Source organism: Dermacentor silvarum, chromosome 9 (genome assembly GCF_013339745.2).
Source record: "Dermacentor silvarum isolate Dsil-2018 chromosome 9, BIME_Dsil_1.4, whole genome shotgun sequence".
NCBI lineage: Eukaryota > Metazoa > Arthropoda > Arachnida > Ixodida > Ixodidae > Dermacentor > Dermacentor silvarum.
The window spans coordinates 143,433,272-143,454,415 of NC_051162.1; the positions used below are offsets into that span (position 1 = coordinate 143,433,272).

Consider the following 21,144-nt stretch of genomic DNA (forward strand, 5'->3'; position numbering starts at 1 on the left):
GCTTACCTACTGATTGCCTTGGTGCCCTATCTCCCAATTCAATTGCTGCTTCTGAGATCAGCCTAGTTGCGGGTACATTCATTACCTCTATGTTGTCTTCATCTTTTTGTTCTAAAGCTGCATATTTGTTTGCGATCGCCAGCCTGAATTGGTCTGCTTTTACCCTTACTGCGTTTAGGTTGGCCTGTTTCTTCTTGATTAATTTTACTCTTTCTATCTTCAAATTGAGAGAAATCCTAGACCTCACTAACTTATGGTCACTGCACCTTACCCTACCTAACAATTCTACATCCTGCACTATGCTGGGATCGGCAGAGAGTATGAAATCTATTCCATTCCTTGTTTCTCCATTATGGCTTTTCCAATACTAGTGGCATGTATCTTGTTTAATTATGCTCGAATCGCAATTTTATATTATCTATTGTTCTTCTTTTCCAACGCCAATAGTGTCAACTTTAGTATTTAACAAATTGAAGATTAGTTTTTATCAAATTCATACTCTTGTATTTCTAACTTGGTTCCACCTCTCAAACAATAAAACAGGGTCCTACAAAAATTGACCCGCTGGGGTTGCTTAGTGGGTATGGTGCTGGGCTGCTAAGCACGATGTCGGGGGATCGAATGCAGCCCACGGCGACCGCATTTCGACGGGGGCGAAATGCGAAAAACTCCCGTGTACTTAGATTTAGGTGCACGTTAAAGAACCCCAGGTCGTCCACATTATTCCGGAATCTCCCACTACGGCGTGCCTCATAATCAGATCGTGGTTTGGGCATGTAAACCCCATCATTTTTTTTACAAAAGTAAATACAGTCGAACCCGGATATATCGAATCGGAAGGGGATCACAAAAAGTTCGATATATAGGTAATTTGATATTGTAATGAGAGAACAGACAGACAGCCGTCGGCCAGAATGCCTGTTTTACTTCTGCCTCTTCTCTCTGTCCGCGCTCGCAGTATGAGCGCGCGAGCCTAGGTGCGTCTTTCTACTTATTTATAATGTATAAAATAAACATTATATAGAAAAATTCTCAAGGGCATTTTACTTGTGTTCGCTTAGAGAATATTTCGCTATATGTGGGTTCAATATATCCCGTACGACTGTAACTGTGTCTCAACCTTTTTAAAGTGCCCAGGCAAATCTATTGATTAATCAATTATTCGACGAAAAACCCTGCATCGAAAGCGAATAATCGAATAAAGGTTAAGACGAATGATTAATCGTTACTGGAACAAAACAGTTATTGGACAATCCCTCTTCTGCACTCGGTATCCAGGCGTCTTGACATTATTTTCTCTCAACTATTTGCTGTCCTTCGACAGCACAATAGATAAAGCGAAGTGAGTTGACCATATCGGAAGCAAATGTTGTTTACTTGACTTGCCCAACCGTGGTATAACAAGCACAAGGCGCAATGTAGCTCGGCAAAACGTACTAATAAACACTGCAACACCAATTTTATCTAGTACCATTCAATAAAAGTTAGCAGCAATACGAAAGCCTTAGGACGGAAATGTTTATTGAAAAAATCTCCAGCGCATGACTAATACTGGTGTAGCCAGCTGCAAGCCGAAATCATCTTTGAGCTCGCCGGACAGCAAACACGCCGTCCTAGCCGCAATGCTCGTTTACCTCATACGAATCATTTTGTACATTAAGGCTCTGCCTTAACGCACTGTAGCTATATTTATTTATTGGCGTCATAAATGTTCGCGCGTGGACCGACGTCCAGCTTGTACCACCGTCGCGGGTGCTTCAGTGCCTTACGGATCCAAGACCGGTAACCTGATACTTCGGTGTATATTGCTGGATAAGGTATCTCCCCTTCTGACGGACATCTGACACCCATGGATACCAATCCCACTTGTACAGATTTTCCATTGATGTCGGGAAGTGTCAATGGGCCGCCGGAATCTCCCTAGAGTGAAGCACGAGACAAAATTCATACGAATAACTTAGTAAGTTGGGCAATCTCGATTCTGGGCTGTTAATTATGTACAAATATAATGACTGAAAAATAAGGGTTACTGACACCTGCATGGTTATTTGAAGAACTGCGCGTTGCAAAATATAAACTTAATTTCCACGTGTATATATATATATATATATATATATATATATATATACTCTTGAGGAAAGCCAGGCCCCGGCCAAGACGTCCAACTTAAGTGTTTTTCGCTGGCATTAACACAAAAGACGGAGTTCCGCCCAAAAGGCGAAGCATCGATTGCGATAGCAAATTAGTGGACAGCAATACGAAGTAAGGATAGTAGTTTTATCGGCCGTATTAACTTGTAAACATAGGTGTATCGTATCGCACGCATGTACACCAGCAGTGCGCGCAAGCTGTCATCATGCCGCTGTCGGATGTACGGTAGCGAACTCCCCTTCTAAAGGCGCGTGTACACTAGCGGCCTTCAAATCGCGCTAGACTGAACGTCCATCCCATGTTGTTGAAGTGAGTCCTCTGAGCTGTATGAATAGAAAGGGCTGCTTAAGGGTACGGCCACGCTAGCGGCAAAAACGCGCGCGTCATGCCGCGAGCGGCAAGTTGCCGCGCGTCAGCGCCTTGCCGCGAAGGCCACCGTGGCAATCGCGTCTCGCCGTGCGGCCGCGCGATAAGATCTCGCGCGCTCTTGGAACGCGGAATCACCGTGAGCGAAAGGGCACGATCGGACAGAGTCCACAAATCCCTCCATGGAACCGCGAGCGACGATTATCGTCGACTGATAACCCGGCGAAGAGCGGCGGCGGTCTGGTCGTTATGGCTCCGTGATGTCACCCTCGTCGTTCTTGATTGGTCATTCATCTCGCGGCAAGCGGCACTGCTCGTAGATTCTGGCACGTACACACCAGCGACAAAACGCGCGCGGCGCGCCGCAGGCAGCAAAACGCAGCTGAAGCAGAGCGGCCACACTAACCGGCGGCGCGCCACTGCGGCAGTCACGTGACAGCATGGACTCCTCCCCCCTTCTCGATCTATCCGTCAGGAGCTGACGCTTGCAGACGATAGTGCGAAACAAATTTCCGGCTGAAGGCCGTTACACATGCTGCGACTGGAGTGAAAAAAAATTGGTGCGGTCGCACGCGTCGCAATGCGATTTTTTGAGGGCTCATTCACATGACTGCGATTTCAACAATGCGACTGGTGCGACGCCCAGGGTTGCTTGCAGCCAGTTTTTGTCGCACACGATGCATAATCCCTTTATTGTAATGAAAAGGACGTGCGCGTTATAATTGACCTCTCTTTATTAGGACCAAATAATACGTACGTTCTGTAATTTAAAACGTTTCCAAATTTAATTTCTTTTGGAGTGCGCAACAGCGCTTTATGAAGTTCAATACGAGGAGAAATCGCGGATGTAAACAGCTGTTCACAGCTGGTCCTTCAGCGCTGTGTGCTTTCTCGCGTGTGTTTTATGCTCCTGTCTTTCTTCCTGCGGTACAACAAAATACAAGAGGACCTATCAACAAGCCGCTGTACCTGTTGTCATCGCATATGCAGTATTCGGAACTCAGCTGCAGCGAAGTCATCATGTCAACGCAGAGACCCTCGCGCTACCCGTGCTTAACGTCAGCTTCTGAAGAAAGGATGTGTGTATATTGTTCGTAAGTGCACATAAGCCGGTTCCTGCTCCTAGCAATATTCTTGCACCAAACTTAGCATCAAGCACCAACCCAGAAGCTCACGTCTGCCCCTGAAGGAAGCCGCAAATGATCTGTGTGTAATTACTGAACGTGCAATGAAATTTGTGTTGTGAAGGTTAATCTTAGCGCCAGCCTGGTTCGTCAGTCGCGGCGCGTGTGCTGTAATTATTCATACAAGTGCTCTCTGAATATTTCGAAAGGCGTAAAAGCCGACACCACATTTTTTAATAGCTGCAGTCACTTGTGTACGTACTATCATATCATTCTGACAGACATGGGCGTCGTCTATATTCTCGTCCTGTTTCTCGCGATGTCAGTGTGCTGTGAATCTGTATGAAGAAGCTTAAGTTAATATTCTGAAGTACGCGGCGCAGCCCCGTAGCCCCACGGCTAACATTAAATTACGTTGTTAGGACTACGTTTATTTGTTTAATAACAAAATCGAACGCTAAAACTTTGTATGCATAGTGGCAAGTGTAAAGTAAGAAGCTATCGAAAGTATCCGCTAATAGCATGCGTGTGCTTCTACAAGCATCAGCATATTATCTTATAAGTGAGGCTGAGAACCCCAGATAAACAAAAACATATGCAACTGGAGCAGGCGCTTTGGTTCCTTCCCTGGAAATGAAAACCTTCATCCCAGTCTGGTAAGCTAGTCATGTACTTAACCTACATTAGACCAATGTTAGAGCATGCTAATTGAAGCCATTTCAAAGTAGATTATTTGACCAAAATTAGAAAGTGCAAGGAAAGCGTCAAGGCGCAATCTAATCTGGTATTCCCGAACCGATTGTATTAGCAAAACTTTATGCCTCCCTGAATTCCCTGCCTTAACCCAATGCTGAAAACTGGGGAAGCTGATTCCCTTTCTTGCTGGTGAAATGCTGCTAGAATTTCAATAACAGACTACTTATGTTCCGAGGGAAAGTGAGGGGCACTGAAAGTATCTCTAAGCTTTTGTACGAGCTTTCACCTTCAACGAGAATGGAATAAAAATATTTACCTTTGCAAGCCTCAGAATCCAAACATTCTCAAAATTTTGAAGAGCTACATTAAATTTTTCAGATATAGACAACAAAAAGTGTGCCTAAGTACAAGTACACACTGAACACACTTAATTGGTTGAGTGGCCAGCTGCGAATGCAAAAGTGTCCATAGCTGCTACCTCGAGGTAACTGCTAGGTTGCATGTGTGTTTCTCCTATAGCCCATGTACCTGGCAAGGGGAATGGTTATACGTAGTCCCATTGCAGCATTTGTCTGTGCTTTAATTTTTTTTTTGGTGGTGGCTAGCTGATTCCGTCTGTTTATGCATTTAGCATTTGTCGTGCATCTTAAGTGCATGTGTTTTTATCATGTTTTGATTGTTATACTTACAGTGATGCAAGCATTTTTTTAATATATTGCACCACAGTCATTTCTCAAACTTTGCGTTGAAATGTACAAACCGTGGCCACCCAGTAATGGCCAAGACAGCCATCAGGATTGGCAAAAATTATGATGCAAATCCAATGCATTTGCTTGAATCGACATGAGGCGAAGCTTTCACGCAATGGTCAGTTAAACTCCAGAAAACTAACTGCATTGTGTACAGTTGTCCTTACTTCATCCGAAGCAACACGTATTCATATGCAATGTTTGCTTATTCACCGCACAGGTCACATAATGTAATGTATACATAGCTCGGTGAACTCACTCAAACGTCGGCTCACTAAGACTTCGAACTAACCATGAGTATGAGTGCGTGTGAGCCTGGCTGAGTAGAATTTTGGTGAATACGAGTAAGAGCAAGCTCGATTGAGTAAACATTTAGTGAATATTGTCACGTGGTAGTCAGGGCAAGCTCATCTGAGTAGAATTTTGGTGAAGAGGAGTCAAAGCAAGCTCGGCTAAGTAGATTTTTTGTGAATATAACTCAGTGTATGCTCGCCTGAGTGGCATTTTCATGAATGTAAGTCAGAGCAAGCTCATCTGACTATAATTTTGGTGATTATGAGTCAGAGCAAGCTCGGCTAAGTAGATTTTTGGTGAATATTACTCAGTGGAAGCTCGCCTGAGTAGAATTTTGATAAATATAGGTCAGAGCAAGCTCAGTTGAGTAGAATTTTAGTGAATATGAGTTAGAGCAAGCTCGGATAAGTAGAACTTTGTGAATATTACTCTGAGCAAGCTCGCTGAGTAACGATGGGATATGGTTATATGAGTTTATGCAGTAATACATGTAATGGCAGACTCATTAGCAAGACCTATGCCTCGTGATGACTCTGCACACTTTATAAGCTGTGGACATGCAAGAACCACCCATACTTGAAAAGATGCTATCATACACAAGAAGGAATGCAACCGGCTGACTTCACTGCACAATTTTGATCTGCTTTTGTTTAATGCGTTATCTACAGCTCATAAAATCAAGGTGTTTGCCTGATTTTTGCATTATTGCAAGTGTTTTACAGGAAGTAGAGACAGAGAAGCAAGAAAAGGCAAGCATGTTTATGGCGAAGTAGTTTCTTAGAGTACTGCGATATGTTATAACCAGCGTAACCAAAAGTAATTCGATGCACTGAAGTAAGCGAAATATGCAATTACCTTATAATGTGAGAGTTAATACAGATGAAGTAAGGATACAAAGTATGCAACACACTGAAGGTTTATTGGTTTTTGTGCAGGAGAAAAATGATACATCGGAAAAATGAGAAAAAAAAACTGTTTAAATATTGCTTCGAAAACAAATTGACAATACTGTTTATTCCCAGTCAAAGCGTTAAATATGCTATTGTAGAACATTCGTTACGATATACATTTTGTACGTTCGCTTTGTGAGCTCGATAAGCAATCGCGTCGGGCAGCGGAAGCAACAGAACCTTGAAATGTGATAATTCATAGGGGAAAATGCGCATGAAAGCAGAAACCAACCGACTGCAACTAAATGGTGTGACCTATTGACTGTAGCATTTGTCCGTAGTTGCATATTCTTTAACTTGTTCCGTCCGTAAAAGCATACCCTGCTACAACTGGGGCGTGAGGGTTTATACATCTGTATAAACCCTCACATTTAAAGGTAATTGCATATTTCGCCTACTTCAGGGCATCGAATTAATTTTGTTTATGCTGGTTGTAACATATCGCAGTACTCTAAGAAACTACTTCGCCATAAACATAATTGCCTTTTCTTGCTTCTCTGTCTCTACTTCCTGTAAAACACATGCAATAATGCAAAAAGCAGGCAAACACCTTGTTTTTATAAGCACTAGATAAATCATTAAACAAAAGCAGATCAAAATTGTGCTGTGAAGTCAGCCGGTTGCATTCTTTCCTGTGAATAATAGCATCTTTTCAAGTGTGGGTTGTTTTTGCATGTCCACAGGTCATAAAGTGTGTAGACTCATCACGAGGCATAGGTCTTGCTGCATGTATTACTGCATAAACTCGTATAACCATATCCCATCATTACTCAGCCGAGCTTGCTCAGAGTCATATTCACCAAATTCTACTTATCCGAGCTTGCTCTGACTCATATTCACCAAAATTCTACTCAACTGAGCTTGCTTTGACTTATATTTATCAAAATTCTACTCAGGCGAGCTTACACTTAATCATATTCACCAAAAAGCTACTTGCCGAGCTTGCTTTGACTCATATTCACCAAAATTATACTCAGATGAGCTTGCCCTCACGACCACGTGACAATATTCACTAAAAGTTTACTGAACCGAGCTTGTTTGCGTATTTATGAAAATTCTACTCAGCCAGGCTCACATGAACTCAGACTCATGGTTAGTTCGAAGTCTTAGTGAGCCGCCTGTTTGAGTGAGTTCACTGTGCTATGTTTACATTACATTATGCGACCTGTGCGGTGAATAAGCAAACATTGCATATGAGTACGTGTTCCATCGGGTGAAATAAGGACAACCGTACACAGTGCAGTTAGTTTTCTGGAGTTTACCTGACCGTTGCGTGAAAGTTTCGCCTCATGTCGATTCAAACAAGTGCATTGGATCTGCATCATATTTTTTGCCAATCCTACTGGCTGTCCTGGCCATTTACTGGGTGGCACATTTTGTAGATTTCAACACAAAGTTTGATAAATGACCTGTGGTGCAATATATTAAAAAAGATGCTTGCACCACTGCAAGTATAACAACCAGAACATGATGCAAACACATGTACAAAAGATGCACACAAATGATAAATACAAAAACAAACGGAATCAGCTAGCCACCACCTATTGAAAAATAACAGACAAAGCACAGGCCAATGCTGCAATGGGACTACGTATAACCATTCCCCTTCCCAGGTACATGCGCTATAGGAGTAACACACGTGCAACCTAGCAGTTACCTCGAGGTAGCAGCTTTGGACGCTTTTGCATTCGCAGCTGGCCACTCAACCACTGAAGTGTGTTGAGTGTGTACTTAGCACACTTTTTATTGTCTATATCTAAAAAAATTAATGTGGCTCCTCAAAATTTTGAGAATGTTTGGACTCTGAGGCTTGCAAAGGTAAATATTTTGATTCCATTTTCGTTAAACGTGAAAGCTCATACAAAAGCTTAGAGATATTATCAGTGCCCCTCACTTTCCCTAAGAACATAAGTAGTCTGTTAGTGAGATTCTAGCAGCTTTTCAACAGCAAGAAAGGGAATCAGCTTCCCCTGTTTTCAGCATTGGGTTAACACAGACCATTCAGGGACGCATAAAGTTTTTCTAATTCAATCGGTTCGGCAATACCAGATTATAATGTACCTTAATTGACGCCTTCCTTGCACTTTCTTATTTTGGTCAAATAATCTAGTTTGAAATGGCTCCAGTTAGCATGCTCTAACATTGGTCTAATATAGGTTAAGTACATGACTAGCTTAACAGACTGGTATGCTGGCTTTCATTTCCAGGAAAGGAACCACAGTGCCTGCTCCAGTTGCATATGTTTTTGTTTATCTGGGGTTTTCAGACTCACTTTTAAGTTAATGTGCTAAAGCAGGTAGAAGCCCACGAATGCTATTAGCGGATAGTTTCGATAGCTTCTTACTTTACACTTGCTACTATGAATACAAAATTTTAGCGTTCGATTTTGTTGGTAAACAAACTTACTCCTAACAAGGTATTTAATGTTAGCCGTGAGGCTACGCGGCTTTGCTACGTACTGCACCATATTAACTTAATGTTCTTGATACAGATTCACAGCACACTAACAGCGCGAGAAACAGGACGAGAAAATAGACGACGCCCATGTCTGTCATAATGATTTAATACTACGTACACAAGTGACTGCAGCTATTTAAAAAATGCGGTGTCGCCTTTTACGCCTTTCGAAATATTCAGAGAGCACTTGTATGAATAATTACAGCACACGCGCCACGACGGACGAACCAGGCTGGCGCTAAGATTAACGTTCACAACACAAATTCCACTGCACGTTCAGTGATTACACACAGATCATTTGCGGCTTCCTTCAGGGGCAGACGTGAGTTTTGGGTTGGTGCTTGCTGCTAAGTTTGGTGCAAGAATATTGCTAGGAGCAGGAACCACTTATGCGCAATTACGAGCAATATACACACACCCTTTCTTCAGAAGCTGACGTGAAGCACGGGTAGCGCGAGGGTCTCTGCGTTGACATGATGACTTCGCTGCTGCCGAATTCGGAATACTGCATATGCGATGACAACAGGTATAGCGGCTTGTTGATAGGTCCTCTTGTATTTTGTTGTACCGCAGGAAGAAGGACACAAGCATAAAACACACACGAGAAAGCCCACAGCGCTGAAGGACCAGCTGTGAACAGCTGTTTACATCCGCCATTCCTCCTCGTATTGAACTTTATAAACCGCTGTTGCGCACTCCAAAACAAATTAAACTTTGAAGCATTTTAAATTACAAAACGCACGTAATTTTTGGTCCTATTAAAGAGAGGTCAAATATAACGCGCACGTCTTTTTCATTAAAATAAAGGAATTATGCAGCGTGTGCGACAAAACCTGGCAGCAAGCAATCCTGGGCGTCGCACCAGTCGCATTGTTGAAATCGCAGTCATGTGAATGAAGCCTCAAAAAATTGCATTCTTTGGGTCCGTACAGGACGCCAATGGAAACTGAACCAGGCAACGTTCAACACGCGCACCCTCTCGAGTGAAGCTAGCTTAGCAGGTCTATTTGAATATTTATAAGGCATTGCCTGGGATATTATTGGCCTTAGTGAGGTTAGAAGAATTTGTGAGGCTTACACAGTGCTGACTAATGGCCACGTCCACTGCTACAGGGGTCTTCCAGATAAGAGAGAATCCGGGGTAGGATTTCTGGTCCATAACAACACAGCGGGCAACATAGATGCATTCTACAGCATTAATGAGAGGGTAGCAGTCGTCGTAATAAAGCTGAATAGGAGGTACAAAATGAAAGTAGTACAAGCCTACGCCCCAACCTCTAGTCTCGATGATGAAGAAATAGAACAGCTTTATGAAGATGTTGAATTAGCAATGAGAAAGGTGCAAACTCAGTATACTGTAGTCATGGGCGACTTCAATGCAAATTTGGAGAAAAAGCAGTTTGGTGAGCAAGCAATTGGCAACTACAGCATCGATTCTAGGAATGCAAGAGGAGAGATGTTAGTAAAATTCGCGGCAAGGAATAGGCTCAGAATAATGACTGCCTTCTTCAGGAAGCACAGCAACAGGAAGTGGACCTGGAAAAGCCCTAATGGAGAAACAAGGAATGAAATAGATTTCATACTCTCTGCCGATCCAAGCATAGTGCGGTATGTAGAAGGGTTAGGTAAGGTAAAGTGCAGTGACCATAGGTTAGTGAGGTCTAGGATTTCTCTCAATTTGAAGAGAGAAAGAGTGAAATTAGTCAAGAGGAAACAGGCCAACCTAGAGGCAGTAAGAGTAAAAGCAGACCAATTCAGCCTGGTGCTCGCAAACAAATATGCAGCTTTAGAAAAAGAAGATAAAGACAACATAGAGGTAATGAATGAAACCGTAACTAGGTTTATCTCAGAAGCAGCAATTGAAGTGGGAGGTAAGGCACCAAGGCAACCAGTAGTTAAGCTGTCCCAAGAAACAAAGGACCTAATAAAGAAACGACAAAACATGAAAATATCCAACTCAACAGATCAGATAGAATTCGGTGAACTGTCAAAACTGATCAACAAGAAGACCGTAAGGGATATTCGAAATTACAACGTGGGAAAGATTGAGGAAACCGTAAAATATGGACGCAGCATTAAATCAGTAAGAAGAAAGCTTGGCATAGGACAAGGCAAGATGTATGCACTGAAAGATAAGCATGGTAATATCATCAGCAATTTCGATGACATAGTAAAAGCAGCGGAAGAATTCTATACTGACCTGTACAGTGCCCAAAGCAGCCAAGCTACTTTCATTCGAAATAGTGAGGAACGGGATACAGAGGCTCCTTCTATAACTAGCGATGAAGTTAGAAGGGCCTTGAAAGACATGACCAGGGGGAAATCTGCTGGAGAAGATGGAATAACAGTTGATTTAATGAAAGATGGAGGAGATATCATGCTTGAAAAGCTTGCGGCCCTTTATACGCAATGCCTCATAACATCAAGTGTACCAGAGAGTTGGAAGAGCACCAACATTAAACTAATCCATAAGAAGGGAGACGTTAAAGAATTGAAGAATTATAGACCCATTAGCTTGCTTGCAGTATTGTATAAATATTCACCAAGGTAATTTACAATAGAATCAGAGCAGCACATGACTTCAGCCAACCAAGTGAACAGGCTGGCTTCCGGAAGAGATATTCTACGATGGATCATATCCAAGTCATCAATCAGGTAATCGAGAAATCTGCGGAGTACAATCAACCTCTCTACATGGCTTTCATAGATTATGAAAAGGCATTTGATTCAGTAGAAGATACCAGCAGTCATAGAGGCAATGCGTAATCAAGGAGTACATGAGGCATACGTGAATATCTTAGCAAACATCTACAAGGATTCCACAGCTATCTTGGTTCTCCACAAGAAAAGTAGAAAGTTACATATCAAGAAAGGGGTCAGGCAAGGAAACACAATCTTTCAAATGCTATTCACTGCATGGTTAGAAGAAGTATTCAAGCTCTTAGACTGGGAAGGCTTAGGGGTGAGGATCAACGGTGAGTATCTCAGCAACCTTTGGTTTGCAGATGACATTGTCCTATTCAGCAACTATGGAGCCGAATTACAGCAAATGATTCAGGGCCTTAATCGATAAAGTTTAAGAATTGGGTTGTAAGATGAATATGCAGAAGACAAAGATAATGTTGAATAGCCTGGCAAGGGAACGAGAATTCAGGATCGCCAGTCAGCCTCTAGAGTCTGTAAAGGAGTACGTTTATCTAGGTCAATTACTCACAGGGGTCCCTGATCACGAGAAAGAAATTTACAGAAGAATAAAACTGGGTTGGAGTGCATACGGCAGGCATTGCCAAATCCTGACTGGGAGCTTACCACTGTCGTTGAAACGAAAAGTGTACAATCATTGCATTCTACCAGTGCTAACATATGGGGCAGAAACTTGAAGGTTAACAAAGAAGCTCGAGAAGAAGTTAAGGACCGCACAAAGAGCGATGGAACGGAAAATGTTAGGCCTTACGTTAAAAGACAGGAAGAGAGCGGTGTGGATCAGAGAACAAACGGGGATAGCCGATATTCTAGTTGACATTAAGCGGAAGAAATGGAGCTGGGCAGGCCATTTAATGCGTAGGATGGATAACCGGTGGACTATTAGGGTTACAGAATGGATACCAAGAGAAGGGAAGCGCAGTCGAGGTCGACAGAAAACCAGATGGGATGATGAAGTTAGAAAATTTGCAGGCGCAAGTTGGAATACGCTAGCGCAAGACAGGGGTAATTGGATAACGCAGGGAGAGGCCTTCGTCCTGCAGTGGACATAAAATATAGGCTAATGATGATGATGATGAAGAACTACCAAGTCATCTCCAACATTTTCCGACATTTATTGTTTATTGATCGATTATCGATTAGCTATTGATTGGCTATCGCAAGGTGATGCGAGGTGCAGCTGTGCGCAGTGACGTCATCGCTTGGCAAGTTTTTGCGAACACTACGCGGGGAAGAAAAAAGCTTAAACAGCTCCGCTGTTAAAAATTTAATGATGCGTGCACTCAGTTCCTGAAAGCGCAAGGGGCACCCAACACGACTCAGCGTATTCTCTCACAGCTCTTCTAAGATGGCCCAGAACAGCTCACCAAACATCTCTCTGCGTTAGCCTTTTTTTCCCCGGTTGGTTCGACAGATACGAGGGAAGGTTCGGGAACACTTTCGGCACCGCACCCTTGGCAAGTGTCCACTTGTGTCGTGGCACGTCAAGCGTCTCTCCATTGATAATATGCACAAACACTTTAAGACGTCCGGCTCATGAAAGTGTAAATCACAGACCATGGATTTCGCCGAGAGTTCCCGGTCGGCACGAGGAATCGCTCTGTTCAACGCCGAGCGAAGTGTCGCATTGCTGGGAGCACACAAGAAGTGGCGCGCCGAACTGTCAACATCGTTCGACAGCCGCTTGTTGCAGTCAGGAACGCAGCACGTCGGCATCGTCTGCTAATATACTGAACAAACGCCGCGAAGGCTACAGTTTCGCGGAAGGCTACACTTTCGAGCATGACAACCAACCACAGAATACACCAACGCTGCATCGCGTGTTCCGTCCGGCCAGTTCCTGTAGCCGGTTAGTGGGGAAGTGAAGCTGGGTGCGACGGCAGCGCCATGAAGGCGCGGGCGCGTGGCGGTTCCGCGCAGCGCAGCCGAGTTTTACAACTGAAGCTAGTCTGCTAACGTTGGCCCCAGCTGCGTATTGCTGCCGGCGGCGCGCCGCGGGCGTTTTACCGCTAGTGTGTACGTGCCATTACACATTACCTGTCTAAGTTGGTACAAGATGATCTTGAAATAAAAAGCGGTCCCACTTATACTCCTGTGTTTGCGTATTTCAATGCCAGAGAAGCAATACGGTGCTTACAACACTTTAAGCTGGTCAAAAAAAACAAAAAAAACTTCATTGTCGTTGCCTGAAACTTCATTGCGATTTTCTGTTACATTATACGGTGGTCATTCAGATTAGCAATCCATAATTGCTTCACATGACCGACAAAATTTAGATCATAGAGGGTTTAAACCTTTTTCGTTCAACACCTTCATTGAAAACGATGCCATTACATTGCCCAGATACAGAGACACAATAGATAAGATTTCTATTTTATGCACGTGTTGTGACTATATTTTTAGATACATTAGTCCAAAAAGTGCTCGTTGATGTATCCCGTCCGTTTTTTCGTGAATATCCTCGGCGATTTCTGTGCAACTTCATACATAATGAGAAGCTCACATTTATTGAGCACATCTTGGGCAGAGAATACTGCCTTGGGCTTCTCATGAGGTGTCACATTTAAAATAACTACGAAGGCTTCAGTGTTTTTTTAAGAAATGTAGGAAAGTGACAGCGTAGATTTTTTTATGTTCAAATGGAGGCTCTGATCAATTCCTCGGTTCATATCAGCCACGTTCATGACTTGTTTCGTGACACAGTTTCACCTGCGACGTCATTTGCCCATCCCAAGAGCCTACTGCCTCTTGGACAGCTAACCGCATATATCCGCATACGGCGACGTCTACCAATGTGCAAGTGTTAGTGCTTTCCTCCTGCTCTACGGTTGTGGCTTACTAAAGGTGTACCTAGTGCGTGACTTATTGCACACGTCACGTGGTCAAAGACGGGCTCGTACCAAGGCTCGCGCGTTCATCCTAGTCTTCTTCTACAGCTGGCAGGATTTCGCCTTCACGTTTTACAAACGTGTAGCACTTGCTTTCTCTTATTAGAACAGCGGTATCTACCCAGTCCCGCGTCTACAGTGAGCCATGTACACAGGAAAGACGTTCATTGCAGAGGTGCACATATCCCCATATTGCCAATACTAAGTGTCCCTAAGTTGGTCCGAGGGTTTGTTTTGAGCACTATTATTCTAACACAGTAGCCCAATTCGCTGCCCATTAGACCACGGACTACCAGTGAACTAGGTAGGCGGGAAAATGGTTATATACAAACATACATTGATACATAGTTAGCCCCCAGAAACTTCGTGAAGTACCCCATCAATGCCAAATCATTAAAAACCAGCTGTTAAGCTTCAACCTTTGTGGAATACTCACCTTACACGACGTTCCATCTAGCATCTTCGCACACATCATTGGACCGCCACGTACGCCTATCCCCTTTCTTCGAGTTTTGCTTATGAAGCTTTTACATTCATCGGCTGGCATGCCAACCATTTGCGTGAGGAGAAGGAAAGGACTGAATCTGATATCTGTAAGGTTTGGAAATATTAGCCTTCGCCAGCACTTACCCATATTCGCCATACTCGAATACATTACACATTACTCTTATGGAATCTCTGGAAAACGCATGAGAGGCACAAACTTATGAGGATACCTCGACTTATCAAACAAAGGCCACACCATAGGCATTGCGCGCGCTGACATGAAAATCAGGTATGCATGCTTTGCGTCATTAAAGTAAGCCAGTCATTCAATTTCATATTGCACTGCAAGGGTTTGCGCTGAATACCATAAAGTGAAGACGTATGAATATGCTGATAAAAAGAACTGAGTTTTTAAAGAATAAGAACTGTCAAGTTAATGCTACCGAAACACACAATTACAATCGCACAAAACAAACGTGTTGAGAACTAAAACAAGTTCGAGAAGCATCAGATCTTGTTCGAAGGCATACAAAATAGTGAATTTGCGCAATTATCAAATAGAAAGTGCATAAGTACGCCGCGGAACATTTTAATAATGAAATTGACATTAGGTATAGCTGCTTACGTTTATTTGGCCTCCCCCATCCAGCCACAACAAGTGTTTTGTCGGCAACATCAATCTCTCCAGAAGGTAAGCATATTGGTTTCACAAATCTGTCAAACTTCAATCTCCTTCGCAACTGTGGGTGAAAAAAAAGCATACAATTGTATAGAACAAACATGTAAATGAAACAAAAAACAATGAAACAGGAAATGCACAGCCAATAAAAAGCCGTTGCGGTCCGTATTCTGTACAAAATAATTATTTAGATAATGAGAGGGACAGAGGCATCTCGGTTATTTTAAAACTTACAACTGGAATTTTCTACTGCGTAGTAAAATAACTTCATACACATGAACCAATTTTCTGCAAACGAAGGCTCGTAAAAAAATAATAAAGCTCAACGACGCAAGATGAAACATACAGCATTTAAACTTGCAAAGGCACCAACTTTGAAACAGTTAAACACCATTAGCATCGTTTATGCAACCACATTTTTGCCTAACATAGACACCCTTCTGCACGTAACAAATTTATTGCAATTTTAAGTACATACCAAACACGCAAGTACAAAATTAGAAATATGGCTTTTCTGCAGAAAGCCAAATGTGAGAATTTCTTGGCTATCTTGTATGTGTCTTTCAGCAACACTTTTCACAAGAGATTGTTCCTGTGTGTTTCTTTTTTCATTATGAGCTCGCAGCAAAAAAAACTGTTTTTTTTTGCTTGTTATATCATGTCGTTTTCAGTTTAGCGAATGCATAATGTAATGCAGAATAACAAAAATGTTATTTTCTTACGCAGCAAAGCAATAAACCTCATCCATTTCCCCAAATTTTATACACAATTACCTCCTGCCATCAGTAATCTGTTTGACATAAAAATGTTGCATTATTTTTTGTGAAATCCGGATTAATCAGGTTTCATGATAGTTTCCGTTTTTCCACAAGAATGAAAACGCAACCTGCATCGCTACACGAAAGAACAAGGGTACTTTAGAAACAAAACGCTTGCTTAGACATTTACAATTTTTTGCCGTATCGGGTATGTGTGTTTCTAGATAATTTTCGTGGGCTGATCTTAAAAATAGTGCAGTCAACAAATTTGGACTGCATCCAAAAGCATGCCAGTCTAAAACGGCAGGCCCATCCCAAAGATAGCGCCGACAAAATATATGCAGGTCCAACACAAACGTAATTTTCGCGCAGCGCATCTCTTCTAATGCAGGTAAGAAATGCTTCACACATAACCATTGCATGCACAATATTGTTACGTAAAACGACACAAGGCGGGACTACTTACACTGTATTTACAGTATGTGAGCGAGACAGTAGCAATATGGTGGACAGCCACCAGCACCAGAGAGAGCCGTCTTCTTCGTCGCCTGCCCCAGGCGGAATGTCTCTCTCGTAGCATTACCCCCGGCGGTGGAAGCGCCGTCTCGGCGCACTTCAGACATTGTCGCTAGGAGGAGGGCGGTAGGCTTTCAGTCTGCTGACGTGAAAAACGTCACTGGGAGCGAACGCAGGCGGTAAAGTCGGAGAGACGGGAACAATCTCGTAGGTGACGTCCGTGACTTGGCGGACGATTCGGTAAGGACCCGTGTATCGAGATAACAACTTCGCGGACAAGCCAACACGACGGAATGGACACCACAGGAGAACTAAAGCACCGAGTGAGAAGCGAACGTCGTGATGCCGGCTGCCATAGAGGCGCTTCTGGGTCGCTTGCGAGGCCAGCAGCCTAGAGCGGGCGATCTGACGCGCGTGATCGGCACGAGCGATGAGATCACGTGCATATTCGCTATGCGGCGCGGCAGCAGCCGGAAGTAGGGTGTCCATTGGTAACGTCGGTTCACTGCCAAAGATCATATAAAAGGGTGAATAACCGGCGGTATCGTGACGCGATTAATTGTAGGCGAAGGTCACGTAAGGTAGCGCCAGATCCCAGTCATGGTGGTCAGATGAAACATACATTGAGAGCATGTCCGTGAGCGTGCGATTTAGTCGCTCGGTGAGGCCATTTGTTTGGGGATGGTAGGCAGTCGTCAACTTGTGCTGGGTTGAGAAGGACTGCAAAAGATCGTCGATTACTCATGATAAAAATGCGCGGCCTCGATCTGTGAGCAATTGGCTAGGGGTGCCATGATGTAGAATAACATCGTGGAGCAAGAAATCGGTAACGTCAGTAGCAGTGCTGGTGGAGAGCGCTCGAGTGATCGCATACCTAGTCGCATATTCGATAGCAATGGCGACCCACTTGCTGCCGGATCGTGACTCAGGAAAAGGACTGAGAGGGTCCAAACCAACACGGAAGAATGGTTCGGTTGGGATGGAGAGCGGCTGAAGGAATCCAGCTGAGGATGCGGCAGGATGTTTCCGACGTTAGCATTTGTCGCAGGAGGTCACGTAATGTCGATCAGACCAGGTGAGACCGCGCCAAAAGAAGCGGCGCCAGACACGGTCGTACGTGCGGGATACACCAAGGTGACCAGCAGTTGGCTCGTCGTGAAGCTCACGCAGTACCGTTGAACGCAGATGTTTAGGCACAACTGAGAAGCAGCTCAGGGCCGTCTGATTGGACGTTACGACGGTAGAGTGTGCCATTCACGGGGACGAACATGCGCAGTGAGGCGTCGTTAGGTGCTAATTCCAGCCGGTCAATGAGCGATCGCAAAGAAGCATCACGACGTTGTTCGTCACCAATCTGGAGAAACTCAGACATAGACATAACGCAGGGGTTAGGTTCGATTTCCGGTCCGTCTGGTGGGTCAACAGGGTAGCGGGACAAGCAGTCCGCGTCCAGATGGAGGCGGCCAGACTTGTAGGTAACTGAGTAAGAGTACTCCTGAAGGCGCAGCACCCAACGACCAAGTTGTCCAGTAGGGTCCTTCAGTGAAGAAAGCCAACAGAGAGCGTGATAATCAGTGACAACATGGAAAGGGCGGCCATACAAGTAAGGACGGAATTTCGAAACCGCCTAGACAAGGGCAAGACATTCCCGTTTCGTAATAGAGTAATTCCGTTCAGATTTCGATAGGAGACGACTTGCGTACGCAATAACACGATCAACGCATCGTTTGTTTTTGGCTAAAACTGCACCGATGCCGTGACCACTAGCGTCTGTGCGCAGTTCCGTGGGAGCAAGCTGGGTCAAAATGGGCAAGAATAGGTGGAGTCGTTAGGGCGGCGATGAGCTCAGAGAAGGTGTCAACTTGTAGAGGACAGCAACAAAACGGGTCGTCTTGTTTGAGAAGGTCAGTGAGTCGACGTGCGAGCACCGCAAAGTTCTTCCCGAAACGGCGAAAGTAGGAACACAGCCCCACGAAACTACGAACGTCATGGACAGACCGTGGAACGAGGAAGTTCGTGACAGCGCGTAACTTCGCTGGGTCCGGTCGGACACCGGATGCGTCAACGAGGTGACCCAGCACAGCAATTTGAGGAAGAGCGAAGTGGCACTTCGAGGAATTTAGCTGGAGGCCAGCTCATCGGAAAATTGTTAGAATGGTCGAAAGCCGCTCAAGGTGTGTTGCGAAAGGAGGGAGAAAATTACCACGTCGTCCAGGTAACATAAACACGTCGACCATTTAAATCTTTGAAGCGGTGTGTCCATCATTCTCTCAAAATTGGCTGGTGCGTTGCAGAGACCGAAAGGCATTTCCTTGAATTGGTAAATCCCGTCAGGGATCACGAAGGCGGTCTTGTCGCGATCCAGGTCATCTACAGCGATTTGCCAGTAGCCAGATCGAAGGTCCAGGGATGAAAACAAGGTGGCACCATGGAGGCAGTTGAGGGCGTCGTCAATACGTGGAAGAGGGTACACGTTCTTCTTTGTGATTTTGTTGAGGTTTCGATAATCAATGCAAAAACGCCAGGAACCGTCTTTCTTCTTTACTAATACGATGGGAGAGGCCCAAGGACTAGATGATGGTTCGATGATGTCCTTCACAAGAATTTTAGCCACTTCTTTTTTAATCACTTCGCGCTCTGATGCGGACACACGGTACGGTCGACGGCGAATGGGCAAAGAGTCGCCAGTGTTGATTCGGTCGGCGACAATCTTAGTCTGGCCCAGGGGTCGATCACGAATATCGAAAATGTCGCTGTATGAGGCCAAAACCCGGAAAAGAGCGTCGACCTGGTCAGGCGGAAGGTCTGATCCAATAATGTTGCGAAAAACGCTGTCGTCAGAACTTGGTGACGGGGAAACTTCAGCTTCCTCATGTGCAGTTATGGCGACAACCTCGACGTCATGGTCTGTTATAGCGGTGAGATGGGCAAGCGAAATCTCGTGGAGCAACACTTGGGCGGTCAGACCAAAGTTTAGTAGCGGGAGGAACACACAGTTATCAGCTTATGTGGCGATGGTATGTGGCACAGTAACATTGCGCGTCAGGCGGACGTCTGTAATTGGAGAGACGATATAGTCGCCGTCAGGAACGGGAGGGGTCGATGACAAACACACGTACGTGACGGCACGAGGCGGTAGGCGAACAAAAGCGGTGGGGCTTAAGCGGCTGACGGGCGTTTCGCAGGCACCTGATACAAGAGGAAGATCAAGGCAGAGTGTTTCAGAAGAACAATCAATTAAGGCCGAGTGTGCCGAAAGTCAAGGCCAAGGATAAGGTCATGGGGGCAGTGAGCAAGGACGGCACAAAGGACAACAGTGTGACGACCGGCAATGGTGACACGGGCGCTGCACATTCCGATCACTTGAACACCACCACCATTGGCAACACATATTGTCTGTGTCGTACACGGCGTCATAACCTTCTGCAGGCGGCGGCGTAAAGGGGCGCTCATAATAGACAAGTGTGCGCCAGTGTCGATGAGGGCGGTCACAGGAACATCATTCCCGCTCCCATGTGTAGGGTAGCAAACCGGTTGTGCTGAACTGGTTAACCTCCCTGCCTTTCCTTCTCCACTCTTTCCTTCCTTCCTTCCTTGTCGACTTTGACTTCTAGGAGGCTATGGTGAGTGCGGAGCGTCAGTAGAGGATTTGCAGGGGACGATGGCATCGCAGCTTCACCTCCATAAGCTGCACTATCTAGTTTTCCTGCGGAGATCGCCAGAGAAGGACGGCGAGGAAAAGCGGCGAGGCTGCGGAGAGCAGGATTGGCGGCCTTGCGGCGACGGGGAGCGGGAGAAGTGGTGAACAGGAGCTGTGGCGTCAGAGGGAAGAGGCTAGTGGGAGGACGACAAGTAGTAAGTAGGGGAACCCGCGGCTGGACGTCTGAAAGGAGTAGGGTGCATGGAGGACTGGCGAGATGCGTAGGTCCAACGGCGACGGCAATAACGAGCAATGTGCCCGATCTGATGACAGGAGAAGCAAATGGGCTGATCGTCGGGCGTTCTCCATTCCGCAGGATTGCGGAAGGAGATGGGAAAGGTGTAGGAGCGTCGAGCGGGTCCAGAGGAATAAGGCCGAGCGTCAGGACCAGTCAGTGGGCACGCTGATGGAAGGCCAAGATTGGCAAACGCCTGCCTGACGACAGCTTGAATGAGGGACACCGATGGCTGTCACTGACGTGGGTTGTAAACACAGGGGGTTGAATAGGTGCAGGACAGGCGGCTTCAATCTCGCGACGAACAATGCGAGTAACGTTGTCACAGGTGGGCGGCAGGCGAACGGCATCACACGATGAAGTTACAGCCGTATTGGGCAGCCGGGTAAATC

At 45.0% G+C, this 21,144-nt stretch overlaps 1 long non-coding RNA gene across 1 annotated transcript; it reads right to left on the reverse strand.

Annotated features, from left to right (window-relative positions):
* Positions 1–1,520: 1,520 nt before the first annotated feature.
* On the reverse strand, positions 1,521–15,600 carry LOC119465042 (uncharacterized). Its single transcript, XR_005194700.2, has 3 exons — positions 15,490–15,600; positions 14,815–14,969; positions 1,521–1,920 (listed from the first exon to the last, which is right to left on the reverse strand). It is a non-coding gene; the product is annotated as an uncharacterized LOC119465042 (long non-coding RNA).
* Positions 15,601–21,144: the final 5,544 nt, after the last annotated feature.